Raw genomic sequence first — 17633 nt, forward strand, 5'->3', positions numbered from 1 at the left:
CCCCAAAGCAGCATGAATCTCTTGGATGATTACCCACAGCGGGGAGCACCCCTTCCCACCACACCTCACCTCTGTCACTTAGAGCCCCTCACGCCGCCCCCAGCCTCAGGGAGCCTTAGGATTGGTGGCCCAGGAATGCAAAAAAGAAAGTCTGTGTCTCTTCAGGGCGTTTTCCCCAACAGCCTCTTGAGCATTCAGATGGGGGTCCTGCGGGGACTAGGGTGGGAGTGTATGCCTCAGCCATAGATCGGAGAGAGGCTGTGACCATCCCCTGGGTAGGGAGATGCCCCCAAAGGTTGGGGGATGCTGATCAACTGCTTGGAGGGCTATCGAAGTCCAAGCAGGTCACCTGGGGGCTAAACCTACACTCAGCCAACTGTGGTCATTCAATTACCTCCCACCACCCCTCCCAAGATGGACACGGACGGTCCCAAGGGACCCCAAAAGGAAAGGGACCTTAAAGCAGCTAATTGCATGGATTACCTGGACCCAAGACTTTGCTGAACTCCTCCCAACTACCCTCCTGGGGTATTCTGAATAGCCAAGTGGATGGCCAGTGGAGAAACCCACTCAACTCAGCCTTTCTTGGTGGTGGGTCCTGTCTCTTTTGTGTGTGTGTTTCTTCCTTTCTCCCCCTCAGTCGCCTTTGGTCATTGTGCCACTGGTTTCACCAGCTGAGGTTCTCTTGGGGCTAGTAAAAGGCTTTCCTTAGCCTTTTACCCACTGGCTGCTGACTGGGAAATACATTTCTAAACAGTCTCCCTGCTCCAGTCCCTCTGCACACTTGCCCCAGCCTCTAGGCCAACCTCTGGCTCAAGTGGCCCTTGCTGCCAGCGAGGTTTCCAATGCCTTCCCCACTTCCAGCCATGGAGGTGCTTTGGTAAATTTGATGAGAGCATTTTTCCTCTTTATAAGGTTTCTAATTACCTATTATTACTGATTTTCTCTTTAATCAGCTTCCAAAACTCTGCTGGGAGCTACAGAACCAGGGGAAGGAATATGGTTCTCACCAGTGGTGAGAGAGAGGCCCTGTGGTCGTCCTTGGATGTCACCATCCTCTTCACCATTATGACTGTAATTAAAGGGATCAGAAGATCTGGCTTCTGTCTTTAGTCCTGTGTGTGTCTTAGTGTGCCATATCTGCGAAGTTCACAGGCCTTGAGAGTCCAGAAATGCCAAAAGGGAATAAAGCTGCCTGACCATAGCATGGCCAGCTGGCACACAGGAGGCAAGACAACTCCAGATACTGAGTTCTTATTCTCCCTTACAGCTCAGTGCTCTAAATGCTTGTCAATAACACATTTCAGGCCTTGGTTGTCCTCCTGCCCCATTCCTAATCCAAACCACTTCCTCCGCATGGGTTTGCTAGTTTAGCAAGAGCCTTATTCACTTGAAAAGCACAGCTCCTGTCCCCTCTCTCCTGTCCCTCCCAGGCTGAGTCTCTTCTTCCTAATACATCCAAGTCCTCTCTTTCGACACGTCTTCCTGCCTGGATGCCCTCTCCCTCCCTCAACACATTGAGGGACCACCCGTGTACACCCCGCCCCGACCCAAATGCATCGCTTATAAAGGAGTCCTGTGGGACTCTGCCTAAAATACAGCCATATTACCTTTAGAAAGCCCCTATGTTTTACACAAGGTGCAAATAACAATATCTGTAAAGCTTCCATAGTACAGGACCTGTTAATATCTCAGGGGCTTCTGAAATAAAAGGTCTGATTAAAAGGCAGGAACACGATTTTAAACCTACTGAAATGTCCTCGGGTTTCATGATGATGGTGGAGGTTCAACACCCCAATGGCTAATAGTGGATCCACTGTTATCCTGGCAAAAAACAAGAACATCGTGTAGAGAAGTAACTATAGTAACCTGTAAAGAGCCATGTTTTGGGATTCAGAATTCTACACGTGTCACTTATTTCCTGTTACTGACGTCAGGTCCCAGACAGAGCAAAGCACACTGGGTGGGACTCCAGCTGGCTCTCTGGCTCTGTCACTCACCAGCATTGTGGGTCTGGACCCCTCAGCCTCAGTTTCCTCTACTATAAAGTAGAATAAAACAACTCTGTGGCAGGGTTGTTGTGAAAATGAAGTGAGGCAATTAAAGTATGAAAAACTCTGATAATGCAGGGCCTGGCATAAAGTCGGCACACAATAAATTGGTAAGTTATTATAATAACTAATTGCTATACTGCTGATTTGAAGAGATAAATATAGAACTGAAACTCTGGCAGGCAGCGGGAGAACTGGGCTGAGGAGGGGGTTACTTTCTGAGACTGATGATTTGATTGTTCCACCAAGGTCTCTTAAAACATCTATTTATTTTGGTTGCAAGTTGAATATTGTCCATGTTGATAATTGCAATGAATAATTAAGAAACAATTGCTTCCGCTGACATTCTTATAGCACTTGTGTGAGTAGCTAAATGTATAGTTTTATAACCCTTTCTGTATTAAGACACATAAAACCTGAACACCTAACGTCATGAAACTAAATTGGCAGGGCAATGCGATTATACAAAATAATAAACAGGGGCTTCCCTGGTGGCGCAGTGGTTGACAGTCCACGTGCCGATGCAGGGGACACGGGTTCGTGCCCCGGTCGGGAAGATCCCACATGCCGCGGAGCGGCTGGGCCCGTGAGCCATGGCCGCTGAGCCTGCGCGTCCGGAGCCTGTGCTCTGCAACGGGAGAGGCCACAACAGTGAGAGGCCCGCGTACCGCAAAACAAATAAATAAACAAACAAACAAACAGGAAAGTAATAACTTTTTATTACTTGGAAAGAAATGGTGTCCCTACCTTGGCTGATTTTTTTTCTTCTTTTTAGTAAATTTTGTTACTGGGATATAACATTTAACATTCATATAGAAATGTGCATAAAGCATAAATGAATGGTTTTTCACAAAGTGAACATACCTTGTAACCAACACCCAGATCAAGAAACAGAACATCACCAGGACTCCAGAAGCCCTGTCTTGCCCCCCTCCTTGTTGATTATTTCTTTTCTTCTTTTTCTCCTCCTCCTCCTTCTTCTTTGAGATACAATTTACAAAAGATTCAATGTATCCATTTTAAATATAGAGTTTGATGAATTCTTCTAAATTCATACAGTGTGCAACCATCACCATCATCCAGTTTTAGAACATTTCCGTCACTCCAGAAAGTTCCCTGGTGCCTGTTCAAGGTCAATCCCCACTTCCATCCCTAGCTCCAGGCAACTACTGTTGTTCCCTCTGTCTCTAGAGTTTTGCCTTTACTAAAATGTTCATATAAAAGCATACACGGGGAAGGAATGGAAGCTGTCAGTCCTTTAAAAAAAAAAAAAAGCATACAATAGTAAACATACTATTGTGTCTGACTGGCTTTTTATCATAAATTATGTAGATATGAATATAGCAAGATTAGAGATTCCCAAGTGTGTCACATAAAATAAGTTTAGGTGTCACATAGACAATTATTTGATATCTTAATTGTGTATTTTTTCTAAGATACATGAAAATAACTAGCACATAAAGCCCCCGATGTCACAGATACTATTGCTTAGATCTAGAATAGGTTTTAAAATAAATCAATTTAAAGAAACATGTTCGTAATAACATAGATAGTGCATAGGTAATGTGAAAATTCTAAGGGTGTATGCAGCAAATGTTGAAGCCAGTTAAATGGTGACCTAGATTGAAAAAGAGAAATCATTTCTCTGAGCCCTGAAAATCTCTGCATATCAATCAATACGCAGCCTTTTAAAAATAATGTTCAGAATTTTAAGGCTATTCAGGTGTTTTATTGACCATTTCTACACTTTTTTATTGAGTGCCTTCTACATGCCAGGTGCTAGATAAATGTTCACTTAGAGATTCTAGTCATACTGCTTTTGTATCTATATCATGGATATTTTTCACAGGACTTCGATGATTTAATTGCAGTGACACCCAGGAGTGTGTGGTTATGCACTCACACAAAGCAACTGCCACGAAGGTTCTGGGCTGACATGAAGAACCAGAATTCAGGGAAGGGAGAGAAGGTGTGTTTGAATGATGAGGGATTTGGCTCAAGGGAGGGGGAATTTGGACAAGCGGAGAAGAGAGGAGGATGGTTCTAGCAAAAGAAGCAGAACAGAAAAAAGCACATTCCAGAGTCAATGAGTTGACTCTACTGGCTAGTGCAGAGTTGAAAAAGGTGAAGAGTTGGCGACAAGACTAGAAGGGCTGATCCAAACGTTGACCACTCACAAACAACTATGAGCTAGACACCATGGAAACCAAGCAGAGAAGCAGAAAGAATGTCAATCTTTTGTGGAAGATATAGAGGATGGATGTATGGATGGATGGACGGACAGATGGATGGATGGATGGATGGATGACAGAAGGTAGGAAGGGATGGTTTCTCAGATGGATGGTCATCTGCCACATATATATATCCCACATCCATCCCTGTGGTGTTAAGCCCTAACATTAAAGTTCAATATTATGTGCTGCCTCGACCTCTGATAAAATTGGGAGGACCTTAAATGGCCTAACTGCAAGTCCCCCTCCCCACTATGCTGCACCCATGAGGTCCCCTAGCCATATAACCCTTCTTGTCGAAGGGACCAGGCACAGTTCCTGCTTATCCCTGAGAAGTGGGCTTCAGTTCCTGCCAGCCCATGGAATTATTCCAACAAGCCAATCAAATCCTCCTGCAGCAACTAAGGGGCACCTCACCTCTTGTGACTACAGATACTGTGTTCCTGAGTGTACCTCCCATGTGGCCCTGCATGTTGTGTGGTGTCCTCCTCCCCAAGGCTGAGTATAGGTGACTAATAAACTGCTGTCAGTCTCATCTGCCCAGTGTCAAGTGTCGTGTGTTTGGTCACCCCCATAACCCTACGGTGGGAATCCCTCCTCACTAACAGGGTGAAGAGGAGGTGATCAAAACAATCCTCCCCATATTCCTTTGCTAATGGAACCTGGATTTCATTCAAGGAGCTATCCTCCCTAGCGTGACTTAGGAAATGCTCACCTCATCCCTAGCTTAGAGATAAATCTTAACTGGTTTAATTCCATCTTAGTCGTCTCATTAGTTTAATTCTCATTAGTCGTCTCTAGCATGCGACTCAGTTCTGCCCACTGAAATGTAAGGATATATCTGATGGGACGTTTCTGGGAAACGTTTTCTGGCTCTGAAAAAGAGGACACTGGAATAAAAGCCCCCTTGTTCTACGTTTGGATATTGCTGTGTCTAAGTAATATGCCTCTACCTGCTGCTCCAGTTACCTGTGACCACAAGTAGATACAACCTACTCTAGAGGAGGCTGAGAGAGAGCAGGGAAACCTGGGTCCTTACCAACACCAGTAAGCCACTGAATCAACCATCACACCGTTGGGTAACGTATTTTCTTATTATTTATGCCAGTTTGGGTCAGCATTTTCTCTTCCTTGCAACTGAAAACATCCTATTGAAACATCGCCTTTAAGCTGTATTGGTAAACATGAATTCCTAAATCCATCCATCCATGGCATTCTTTACTTAAAGAGTTTTCAGAAGGACCTTAAGTTTAATGTTTAAATTGATAGATTCAATTCATAGAGGTAAGAACTAGAAATTGAGTGCCTACTATGTATACTCACAATATCCCTGAAGTAGGTTTTATTATTGCTCCTGTTTTATGGAAATTTTGTGGAAACTCAGAGAGGTATATGATGAGCCCAGGTCACACAAATAGCAAGTGTCTGAGCCAGGATTTAAAGGCCAGTTCTGGGAATGCCCTGGTGGTCCAGTGGTTGAGACTCCACGCTCTCAATGCAGGGGGCACAGGTTCAATCTCTGGTAGGGGAACTAAGATCCCACATGCCTCACGGCCAAAAACAAATAAATAAATAAATAAAGGCCAGTTCTTACTGTCTTGCCAAAACCCTGCAGGGCATCCCATCCTGAGTGAGTTTGGCTGGGAGCTAGGAAGCCCAAATTAAGGAAGAATTGAAGAAGTCTCAGTAGGTCAAAAAAAAAAAAAATTTTTTTTAAACAAACCTAGAAGGGTATTTCTTATTTTTTAGGGAAGACAGTACCACCAGCAACCTCTCGCTTTTTCTGTCACTTCTGAACCAGACACAAAAGTATTTGAAAATGCAAAGTTTTGCATTTGAGATGTACAATCAGTCCGTCAACCAGCTATGGCAAGAAGAATTCAGAGTTGCTTGTTCTCAGGAGATTGGGGTAGATACAAGGTCCATAGATTCCAGCAAGGAATAGAAATGAAGGTAAATTGTAGTCACCTCTACAGGCCTATCACTTGGAGGAGAGCACACCTTTGGTCTGGGCTTAGGCACAAACAAGGAAGCAAATGAAGGAGGGGAGGAACAAATAAACACACCTGGCAGAAAACTGCCACTGGGGGCTTCCCTGGTGGCACAGGGGTTAAGAATCCACCTGCCAATGCAGGGAACATGGGTTCGAGACCTGGTCCGGGAAGATCCCACGTGCTGCGGATCAACTAAGCCCGTTTGCCACAGCTACTGAGCCTGTGCTCTAAAACCCACGAGCCACAACTACTGAGCCCGTGTGCCACAACTACTGAAGCCCATGCGCCTAGAGCCCGTGCTCCACAACAAGAGAAGCCACTGTGATGAGAAGCCCGCACACTGCAACGAAGAGTATCCCCTGCTCACCGCAACTAGAGAAAGCCCGCGCACAGCAACAAAGACCCAATGCAGCCAAAAATAACTAAAAATAAAAATAAATAAATTTATAAGAAAAAATAAAGAAAGAAAACCGCCATTATTCACAGCCTTTCACACCCAATTCTTAACAAATCCAGAGATTTGGGTTTGCAGCTAGGGTTTAGCAATTAAAACTATGTTGCAACACCTTGCGGTTTAAAGTGGAGAAAGCATAAGGCCTGTGAATTTGTAGACTTGACACCACAGCCTTCTGTGCAAACATCTGACTCACTCCGCCCCTCCAGGGGGGAAGAAACCAGCTCAGGTTTCACTATTAGCCCCCAAACCTGGCTGTGAATGTCAGTTTTTTCCCAGAAGTAAACTGAACTACCAAATCTCTTTAAATCAGTGCTGACAGACTAAACCCAAGTTTATGAAGCTGCAGGCCACAGAGGAGGCCCTCTGTTCCAGGGCTGCACCATGAGGGGTGAGCAGCCCTGATTCAAATGAACCAGAGCCTAGATTTCACTGTTTTCATCCCTTTAACATTTACATTCTGAGAGCCTGGGGAAATGGATCTTTGAGACACAGCACATTAACCTTTGCTATAGCAAAGTCTTGCCTGTCTTCAAACACTTCACAAAAAATGGTACTCCTTATCTCCATTCTAGCCTCTAGTCTGCTGGAAAGGTCACAGCATGGGAGGAATTCTGACAGCAGTGAAATCTCAGGAAATCATAGAGCTTACAGGGACGGCAGCGACCATCTAAGTCCACTCTGACATTTTATGCATGAGTAAACTCAGGCTGAGGAGAGCTTAGGGAACTTTTGCAAAGTCACATTACTGGATGGTTGATGAACAATGACTGGAGTCCGTGTTACCTGAGTCTGTCTATTCATTTACCATAATGAACATCTGCTGGTTACTATTTGGAGACCTCTGTGGTTGTGTGGGTCATAGAAGGGAACAGGGCCCCAACTTACCCTATGGAAGTCAGAGAGGCCCCATATCCCTCTCCCCACTTCCTGGAAGCAAGGGTATAACCTAGACTCATCCAATAGGACACTCCCATCCAGCCCTATCATAATAGGCAACCTGCCTATGGCCGCCATGTTGGTTTTACCCTAGGAACAGACTACTCTGACCAGAGCCACATGTCCTAATGATAAATTACCTAGTGACCAGTTTGTTCATTGACCAATTTGCATAATGAACAGTTTGCCTAAAATTCAGACAAATACTCTTTTAAGTATTTTTGCATTCATTCAGCTGCCATCTTCTTTTTTTTTTCTGGCCACCCTTTTTGGCATTTTTACAAATTAAAAATTAATTTCCTGTAAGGGTTTTTTCCCCTGCTAAATTTTGTATTTCTGATTAAGTATTTATGAACTATGTTGCCTTTTGTAAACAATGAAATTGTTCCTTATTGTTGTGGGAGTCTTTCGATAATATATGGACCTTTGAACACATTGTTAGGGACTTTTTTGCAAGTTTGTATAAAGACTCTTTTGTTCAAAGCTGTTATAGCAAGAGACACTTTCTGATTCTGATATTCAAGATATTAAATTCAGGGGACTTCCCTGGTGGTCCAGTGGGTAAGAATCCGCACTCCTAATACAGCAGGCCTGGGTTCAATCCCTGGTCAGGGAACCAGACCCCACATACATGCTGCAACTACGAGTTCACATGCCGCAACTAAGAGTCCACATGCCACAACTAAGAAGCCCACATGCTGCAACGAAGATCCCATGTGCCGCAACTAAGACCCAGAGCAGCCTAAATAAATAAATAGTATATATTTTTAAAAAGATATTAAATTCAGAATAAACCTAAGTGTTAAGCACAAAATGGAGTGACTTTGGTCAGCAATTTATCTGACTTTAGCAATGGGATAAACCAGCACACTCCTAACAATTAATGGCAATTAATGGCTGACTACAATGAATGAGACTATACTAGACCAGATGTGTAATACTGGGTTCATATTCCATTCAAGTCCACAAACAAGTATTGAGTTTAACTACAATAATGAAATAACTAACATTTCTCAAGGGCCAACTACATGCCAAAGGCTGGGCTGAGCACTGTAGTTATGGTCTCCTCTTTTAGTTGCACTCCCAGAGGGCAAGGCCTCCTCTTTGTTCACCACTGTATCCTCAGCTGGCCCATAATAGACACCCTATAACTACCTGCAGAACAACCGAACGGCCCTGTTAGCAGGTACTGTTGTTATCTATAGCCTCAACTGTACAGGTGAGGAAATTCAGGCTCAGGAGTTATTACATGTCCAAGGACATCAGGAAGGGCAGCATGACCTGGAGCCTGCATTCCTGACATGGGGAAGTGTGTGACCTCATGCCTGTACCCTAACAACTAAAGCCTGAAGGGTGGGGGTCAGGGTTGACAAACATATTCAAAACAGTTTTAATGCTATTTAGTGCTGGGGATCTGGGGGGCAGGGTGTGTAAGTACAGAGGTCCCTGGGAGGGGATGGTTCTGAAATGACTCTAAAATCTCTAAATGACTATTCTTGGAGGTAGAACATTCCAGAATGAGACCAAGCTTCAGAGGGTGCCTTGGGACAGAATACAAGCAGGGGTCATAGGTCAGGGGTACACCCAGGTGATCTGTACAATGTGTTGCAGCTTTCCAACCAAAGGTTAGCTTGATGGTGAGGGAAGAATTATTCTGAAAACCTGGGACGATAAACATGGGACCTTGTGGGCCAGCAAAGAGATTAGTCCTGACCTCTCTTTTTTCCTCCATCTAACCTATATTAAATTTATTTTCTCTAGAAATTCAAAATAGCTCAGATTCTCATGTGCCTTTGGCCTCATGCCGTTGTGGTAACACTAGTCAATAGCATTTTGTATGAAAAGAAAACTGTGCTGGGAATGTAAAATGGTACAGCACTCTGGAAAATAATTTGGCAGCTTCTAAAAAACTAAGCATACACTTATCCTACAACCCACTGATCGCAATCCTGGGCATTTATCCCAGTGAAATGAAAACTTATGTTCACACAAAAACCTGTACATGATTGTTCATAGTAGCTTAATTTGCAATAGCCGCAAACTGGAAACAACCAAAATGTCATACAATTTTGGTTGTTTGAATGATTAAACAAATTGTAGTACATCCAGATCATGGAATAATATTCAACAAAAAAAAGGAACAAGCTACTGATACAGGCAACAACTTGGATGGATTTCAAGGGCTTTATGCTAAGTGGAAAAAAAAATCTCACGCTGCATTATTCCATTGACATAATATTCTCAAAATGACAAAACTTTAGAGGTGAAAAACGGATTAGTGGTTGCCAGGGGTAGGGATGGTGCAGGGAAGGGTGGGTGTAACTGACACAGGGCAACAAGAGAGAGATCCTTGTGGTGATGAAACAGTTGTGCATCTTGACTGCAGTGGTGGTTACTCCATTCTACACTGGTGATATAATACATACATGCACGCTGTCCCAATATCAGTTTCCTGGTTTTGGTATTGTACTATAGTTCTTTGAGCTGCAACCATTGGGGGAAACAAGATGAAGGGCACAGGGACCTCTCTGTACTGTCTTTCCAACTTCCTGTGACTATATAATTGTTTTAAAATAGAAAGTTTAGGGCTTCCCTGGTGGTGCAGTGGTTAAGAATCCGTCTGCCAATGCAGGGGACACAGGTTCAAGCCCTGGTCCAGGAACATCCCACATGCCTCGGGGCAACTAAGGCCGTGCGCCACAACTACTGAGCCTGAGCTCTAGAGCCCGCAAGCCACAACTGCTGAGCCCACGTGCTGCAACTACTGAAGCCTGCATGCCTAGAGCCCGCACTCCACAACAAGAGAAGCCACCACAATGAGAAGCCCGCGCACCGCAACGATCTCCGCAACTAGAGAAAGCCCGTGTGCCGCAAAGAAGACCCAAAAGAGCCCCCCCAAAATTTTTTAAATTAATTAATCAATTAATTAATTAAAAAATAGAAAGTTTAAAAAAAAAGAAAATCATGGTTGAAAACATCATCTGATTTCTCAAATATCCCTTCATAACCATTCTGAAGATATTCTAGTAAAGAAGAAAAATGGATATGCCTCTTGTATACGGAAAGCACCTTTATTTCTTTTACAGATTCATAATATTCCATTTCATGGATGTCCCACATAAGTTTTTTTAATCCAGACCCTGAATATTTAGGTTATTTCCTTTTTTTGCTATTATAAACAGTTATTATAAATAGTTACCATAAATCATCTTATACATAAATCTATTTCACCCATTGCTTTTTTTTTTAATAAATTTACTTATTGATTGATTTATTTATGGCTGCATTGGGTCTTCATTGCTGCGCGCAAGCTTTCTCTAGTTGTGGCGAGCAGGGGCTACTCTTCGTTGTGGTGCGTGGGCTTCTCATTGCGGTGGCTTCTCTTGTTGTGGAGCACGGGCTCTAGGCACGGGCTCAGTAGTTGTGGCTCACAGGCTCTAGAGCGCAGGCTCAGTAGTTGTGGTGCACGGGCTTAGCTGCTCCACGGCATGTGGGATCTTCCTGGACCAGGGATTGAACCCGTGTCCCCTGCATTGGCAGGCGGATTCTTAACCACTGCACCACCAGGGAAGTCCCTCACCCATTGCTTTTATGACTATGTTTACAGTACAAATTCCTTTAAGTGGCAAAACTGGTCTTCTGAACAACTATGCTATATTGCTATATTTATGCTGTATTTTAAGCAACATATAAATTTTTTTCAAAAGATCCTCATTTCTGAAAATACATATTTATAGACACATTCTTTGATTATTTATTTTTTATTGAGATATAGTTGATGTACGATGTGTTAATTTCTGGTGTACGGCAAAGTGATTCAGTTATACATACATATTCTTTTCCACTGTGGTTTATTAGAGTATTGAATATAGTTCCCTGTGCCATACAGTAGGACCTTGTTGTTTATCTATTTTATACATTAGTAGTTTGTATCTGCTAATCCCTAACTCCTAATTTATCCCTCCCAACCCCCTGTCCCCTTTAGTAACCATAAGTTTGTTTTCTATGTCTGTGAATCTGTTTGTTTCATGAATAAATTCGTTTGTGTCATATTTTAAATTCCACATATAAGTGGTATCATATGGCATTTGTATTTCTCTTTCTTACTTCACTTAGTATGATAATCTCTAGGTCCATCCATGTTGCTGCAAATGGCATTATTTCATTCTTTTTTATGACTGAGTAGTATTCCATTGTGTGTGTGTGTGTGTGTGTGTGTGTGTGTGTGTGTGTGTGTGTGTGTGTATGATATATATATATATACCACATCTTCTTTATCCATTCATCTGTTGATGGACCTTTAGGTTGATTCCATGTCTTGGCTATTGTAAATAGTGCTGCTGTGAACATTGGAGTGCATGTATCTTTTTAAATTATAGTTTTCCCTGGATATATGCCCAGGAGTGGAATTGCTGGATCATATGGTGACTCTATTTTTAGTTTTTTACTGTTTTCCACAGTGGCTGCACCAATTTACATTCCCACCAACAGTGTAGGAAGTTCCCCTTTTCTCCACTCCGGCATTTGTTATTTATAGGCTTTTTGATAATGGCCATTCTGACCAGTGTGAGATGATACCTCATTGTAGTTTGGATTTACATTTCTCTAATAATTAGCGATGCTGAGCATCTTTTCATGTGCCTATTGGCCATCTGTATGTCTTCTTCGAAGAAATGTCTGTTTAGGTCTTCTGCTCATTTTTTGATTGGATTGTTTGTGTTTTTTTGTTATTGAGTTATATGAGCTGTTTGTATATGTTGGAAATTAAGCCTCTGTCAGTCACATTGTTTGCAAATATTTTCTCCCAGTCCATAGGTTGTCTTTTCGTTTTATTTATGGTTTCCTTTGCTGTGCAAAAGCTTATAAGTTTGATTTGGTCCCATTTGTTTATTTTTGCTTTTATTTCTTTTGCCTTGGGAGACTGACCTAAGAAAACATTGGTATGATTTATGTCAGAGAATGTTTTGCCTACGTTCTCTTCTAGGAATTTTATGGTGTCATGTCTTATATTTAAATCTTTAAGCCATTTTGAGTTTATTTTTGTGTATGGTGTGAGGGTGTGTTCTAACTTCACTAATTTACATGCAGCTGTACAGCTTTCCAAACACCACTTGCTGAAGAGACTGTTTTTTCTCCATTGTATATTCTCGCCTCCTTTGTCAAAGATTAATTGACTGTAGGTCTGTGGGTTTATTTCTGGGCTCTCTATTCTGTTCCATTGATCTATAGATCTGTTTTTGTGCCAATACCATGCTGTTTTGATTACTGTAGCTTTGTAATATTGTCTGAAGTCTGGGAGGGTTATGCCTCCAGCGTTGTTCTTTTTCCTCAGTATTGCTTTGATAATTCTGGTTCTTTTATGGTTCCATACAAATTTTAGGATTATCTGTTCTATTTCTGTGAAAAATGTCATGCATAATTTGACAGGGATCACATTAAATCTATAGATTTCTTTGGATAGTATGGTCATCTTAACAATATTAATTCTTCCCATCCAAGAGCATAGGATATCTTTCCATTTCTTTGAATCATCTTCAATTTCCTTTAACAATGTTTTATAGTTCTCAGCATATCAGTCTCTCATCTCCTTGGTCAGGTTTATTCCTAACTATTTTACTTTTTCGGATGTGATTTTTTTTAATTTTTATTTTTTTAATTTATTTACTTTATTTATTTATTTTTGGCTGTGTTGGGTCTTCACTGCTGCACACGGGTTTTTTTCTAGCTGCAGCGAGTGGGGGCTACGCTTCGTTGCGGTGCACGGCTTCTTACTGTGGTGGCTTCTCTTGTTGTGAAGTATGGGCTCTAGGCACATGGGCTTCAGTAGTTGCAGCACGCTGGCTCAGTAGTTGTGGCTCGTGGGCTCTAGAGCACAGGCTCAGCTGTTGTGGCGCATAGGCTTAGTTTCTCTGCAGCAAGTGGGATCTTCCCAGACCAGGGATTGAACCTGTGTCCCCTGCATTGGCAGGCAGATTCTCAACCACCGCGCCACCAGGGAAGCCCCTGGATACGATTTTAAAAGGGATTGTTTTTTTACTTTCCCTTTCTGATATTTCATTGTTAGCATAAAGAAATACAACAGATTTCTGTATGTTAATCTTGTATCCTGTTACCTTGCTGAATCCATTTATCAGTTCTAGCAGTTTGTGTGTGGAGTATAGACACATTCTTAATGGCAAAAATTTATAGTCTACTTCAAGTTACTGTACATAGTCAATATTAATAAAACATTTCTACTTGATTAATTTAAGCTAGTCATTTATCTATTTGTGTTGATTTAAATTTTTTAAGTTGCAGTAAAAGCATTCCTAACAGGGAAGTTTATAGCAATACAATCCCACCTCAAGAAACAAGAAAAATCTCAAGTAAACAACCTAAACTTATACCTAAAGCAATTAGAGAAAGAAGAACAACCACAACAAAAAAACATCCAGGCACAAAAACAGAAATATAGATCAATGGTACAGGATAGAATACCCAGAGATAAACCCATGCACATATGGGCACCTAATTTATGACAAAGGAGGCAAGAACATACAATGGAGAAAAGACAGCCTCTTCAATAAGTGGTGCTGGGAAAACTGGGCAGCTACATGTAAAAGAATGAAATTAGAACACTTCCTAACACCATACACAAAAATAAACTCAAAATGGATTAAAGACCTAAATATAAGACCAGGCACTATAAAACTCTTAGAGAAAAACATAGGAAAAACACTCTTTGACATAAACCACAGAAAGATCTTTTTTGACCCACCTCCTAGAGTAACAGAAATAAAAACAAAAATAAACAAATGGGACTTAATTAAACTTAAAAGCTTTTGCACAGCAAAGGAAACCATAAACAAGACAAAAAGATAACCCTCAGAATGGGAGAGAATATTTGCAAATGAAACAACAGACAAAGGATTAATCTCCAAAATATACAAACAGCTAATGGAGCTCAATATCAAAAAAACAAACAACCCAATCCAAAAATGGGCGGAAGATGTAAACAGACATTTCACCAAGGAAGACATACAGATTGCCAACAAACACATGAAAAGATGCTCAACATCACTAATTATTAGATAAATGCAAATCAAAACTACAAAGAGGTATCACCTCACACCGGTCAGAATGGCCATTATCAAAAAACCTAGAAACAATAAATTCTGGAAAGGGTGTGGTGAAAAGGGAACCCGGGGCTTCCCTGGTAGCAGAGTGGTTAAGAATCCACCTGCCAATGCAGGGGACATGGGTTCAAGCCCTGGTCTGGGAAGATCCCACATGCTGCAGAGCAACTAAGCCCATGCACCACAACTACTGAGCCTGTGCTCTAGAGTCTGCATGTCACAACTACTGAGCCTGTGTGCCACAACTACTGAAGCCCACGCACCTAGAGAACTAAGCCCGTGCGCCACAACTACTGAGCCTGTGCTCTAGAGTCTGCATGTCACAACTACTGAGCCTGTGTGCCACAACTACTGAAGCCCACGCACCTAGAGCCCGTGCTTCGCAACAAGAGAAACCACCGCAATGAGAAGCCCACACACTGCAAGGAAGAGTAGCTCCCACTCGATGCAACTAAAGAAAGCCCGTGCACAGCAATGAAGACCCAACGCAGCCAAAAATGAATAAATAAATAAATAAAAAGAATAGGGAACCCTCCTGCACTGTTGGTAGGAATGTAAATTGATACAACCACTATGGAAAACGGTACAGAGGTTCCTTTAAAAAGTAAAAACAGAACTACCATATGACCCAGCAAGCCCACTACTGGGCATATACCCTGAGAAAACCATAATTCAAAAAGAGACATGTACCACAATGTTCATTGCAGCACTATTTACAATAGCTAGGACATGGAACCAACCTAAATGTTCATCGACAGATGCATGGATAAAGAAGATGTGGCACATATATACAATGGAATATTACTCAGCCATAAAAAGAAATGAAAATGAGTTATTTGTAGTGAGGTGGATGGACCTAGAGTCTGTCACACAGAGTGAAGTAAGTCAGAAAGAGAAAAACAAATACCGTATGTTAACGCATATATGGAATCTAAAAAAACAAAACAGAAAAAATGGTACTGATGAACCCAGTTGCAGGGCAGGAATAAAGATGTAGACATAGAGAATGGACTTGAGGACATGGGGTGGGAGGAGGAAGATGGGGCGAAGTGAGAGTAGCATCAACATATATACACTACTGAATGTAAAACAGTTAGCTAGTGGGAAGAAGCAGCATAGCACAGGGAGATCATCTCGGTGCTTTGTGATGACCTAGAGGGGTGGGATAGGGAGGATGGGGAGGGAGGCTCAAGAGGGAGAGGATATGGGGATATATGTATGCATATGGCTGATTCACTTTGGTGTACAACAGAAACTAACACAGTATTGTGAAGCAATTATACTCCAATAAAGGTCTATTTTTTAAAAAGTTAGCAGAAGGAAAGAAACCATAAGGATCAGCCTCAAGATGGTGTACAACAGAAACTAACACAGTATTGTGAAGCAATTATACTCCAATAAAGGTCTATTTTTTAAAAAGTTAGCAGAAGGAAAGAAACCATAAGGATCAGATCAGAAATAAATGAAAAAGAAATGAAGGAAACAATAGCAAAGATCAATAAAAATAAAAGCTGGTTCTTTGAGAAGATAAACAAAATTGATAAACCACTACCAGACTCGTCAGGTAAAAAAGGGAAAAGACTCAAATCAACAGAATTAGAAATAAAAAAAGAGAACCAACAACTGACACAGCAGAAGTACAAAGGATCATGAGAGACTACTATAAGTAACTATATGCCAATAAAATGGACAATCTGGAAGAAATGGACAAATTCTTAGAAAAGCACTACTTTCCAAGACTGAACCAGGAAGAAATAGAAAACATGAACAGACAAATCACAAGCACTTAAATTGAAACTGTGATTTAATCTTCCAACAAACAAAAGCCCAGGGCCAGATGCCTTCACAGGCGAATTCTATCAAACATTTAGAGAAGAGCTAATACCTGTGCTTCTCAAACTCTTCCAAAATATAGCAGAGGGAGGAACACTTCCAAACTCATTCTATGAAGCCCTGATACCAAAACCAGACAAAGATGTCATTTAAAAAAAAAGAAAATTACAGGCCAATATCACTGATGAACATAGATGCAAAAAACCTTAACAAAATACTAGCAAACAGGGACTTCTCTGATGGCACAGTGGTTAAGAATCCGCCAGCCAATGCAGGGGACATGGGTTCGAGACCTGGTCTGGGAAGATCCCACGTGCCGTGAAGCAACTAAGCCCATGTGCCACAACTACTGAGCCTGTGCTCTAGAGCCCACGAGCCACAACTACTGAGCCTGTATGCCACAACTACTGAAGCCCACGCACCTAGAGCCCATGCTCCACAACAAGAGAAGCCACCTCAATGAGGAGCCAGCGCACCACAACAAAGAGTAGCCCCTGCTCGCCACAACTAGAGAAAACGTGCGCACAGCAACGAAGACCCAACGCAGCCAAAGATAAATTAATTAATGAATTAATTAAAAAACAATACTAGCAAACAGACTCCAACAGCACATTAAAAGGATCATACACCATGATCAAATGGGGTTTATCCCAGGAATGCAAGGATTCTTCAATATACGCAAATCAATCAATGTGATACACCATATTAACTAACTGAAGAATAAAAACCATATGATAATAGATGAAGAAAAAGCTTTTGACAAAATTCACACCCATTTATGATGAAGTCTCTCCAGAAAGTGGGCATAGAGGGAACCTACCTCAACATAATAAAAGCCATATATGACAGACCCACAGGTAACATCATTCTCAATGGTGAAAAACTGAAAGCATTTCCTCTAAGATCAGAAACAAGACAAGGGTCCCACTCTTGCCACTATTATTCAACATAGTTTTGGAAGTTTTAGCCACAAAAATCAGAGAAGAAAAGGAAATAAAAGGAATCCAAATTGGAAA

General features: G+C 41.7%; 1 long non-coding RNA gene across 1 annotated transcript in view; it reads right to left on the reverse strand.

The window, feature by feature from the left end:
- Positions 1-2928: 2928 nt before the first annotated feature.
- LOC129391523 (uncharacterized) overlaps positions 2929-17633 on the reverse strand; it is a 37105-nt gene continuing 22400 nt past the window's right edge. Inside the window, exon 3 of the long non-coding RNA XR_008615787.1 lies at positions 2929-3307. This is a non-coding gene — a long non-coding RNA (uncharacterized lncRNA). The remainder of the gene's footprint in view (positions 3308-17633) is intronic.

The sequence above is a fragment of the Physeter macrocephalus genome, chromosome 18 (genome assembly GCF_002837175.3).
Source record: "Physeter macrocephalus isolate SW-GA chromosome 18, ASM283717v5, whole genome shotgun sequence".
Lineage (NCBI taxonomy): Eukaryota > Metazoa > Chordata > Mammalia > Artiodactyla > Physeteridae > Physeter > Physeter macrocephalus.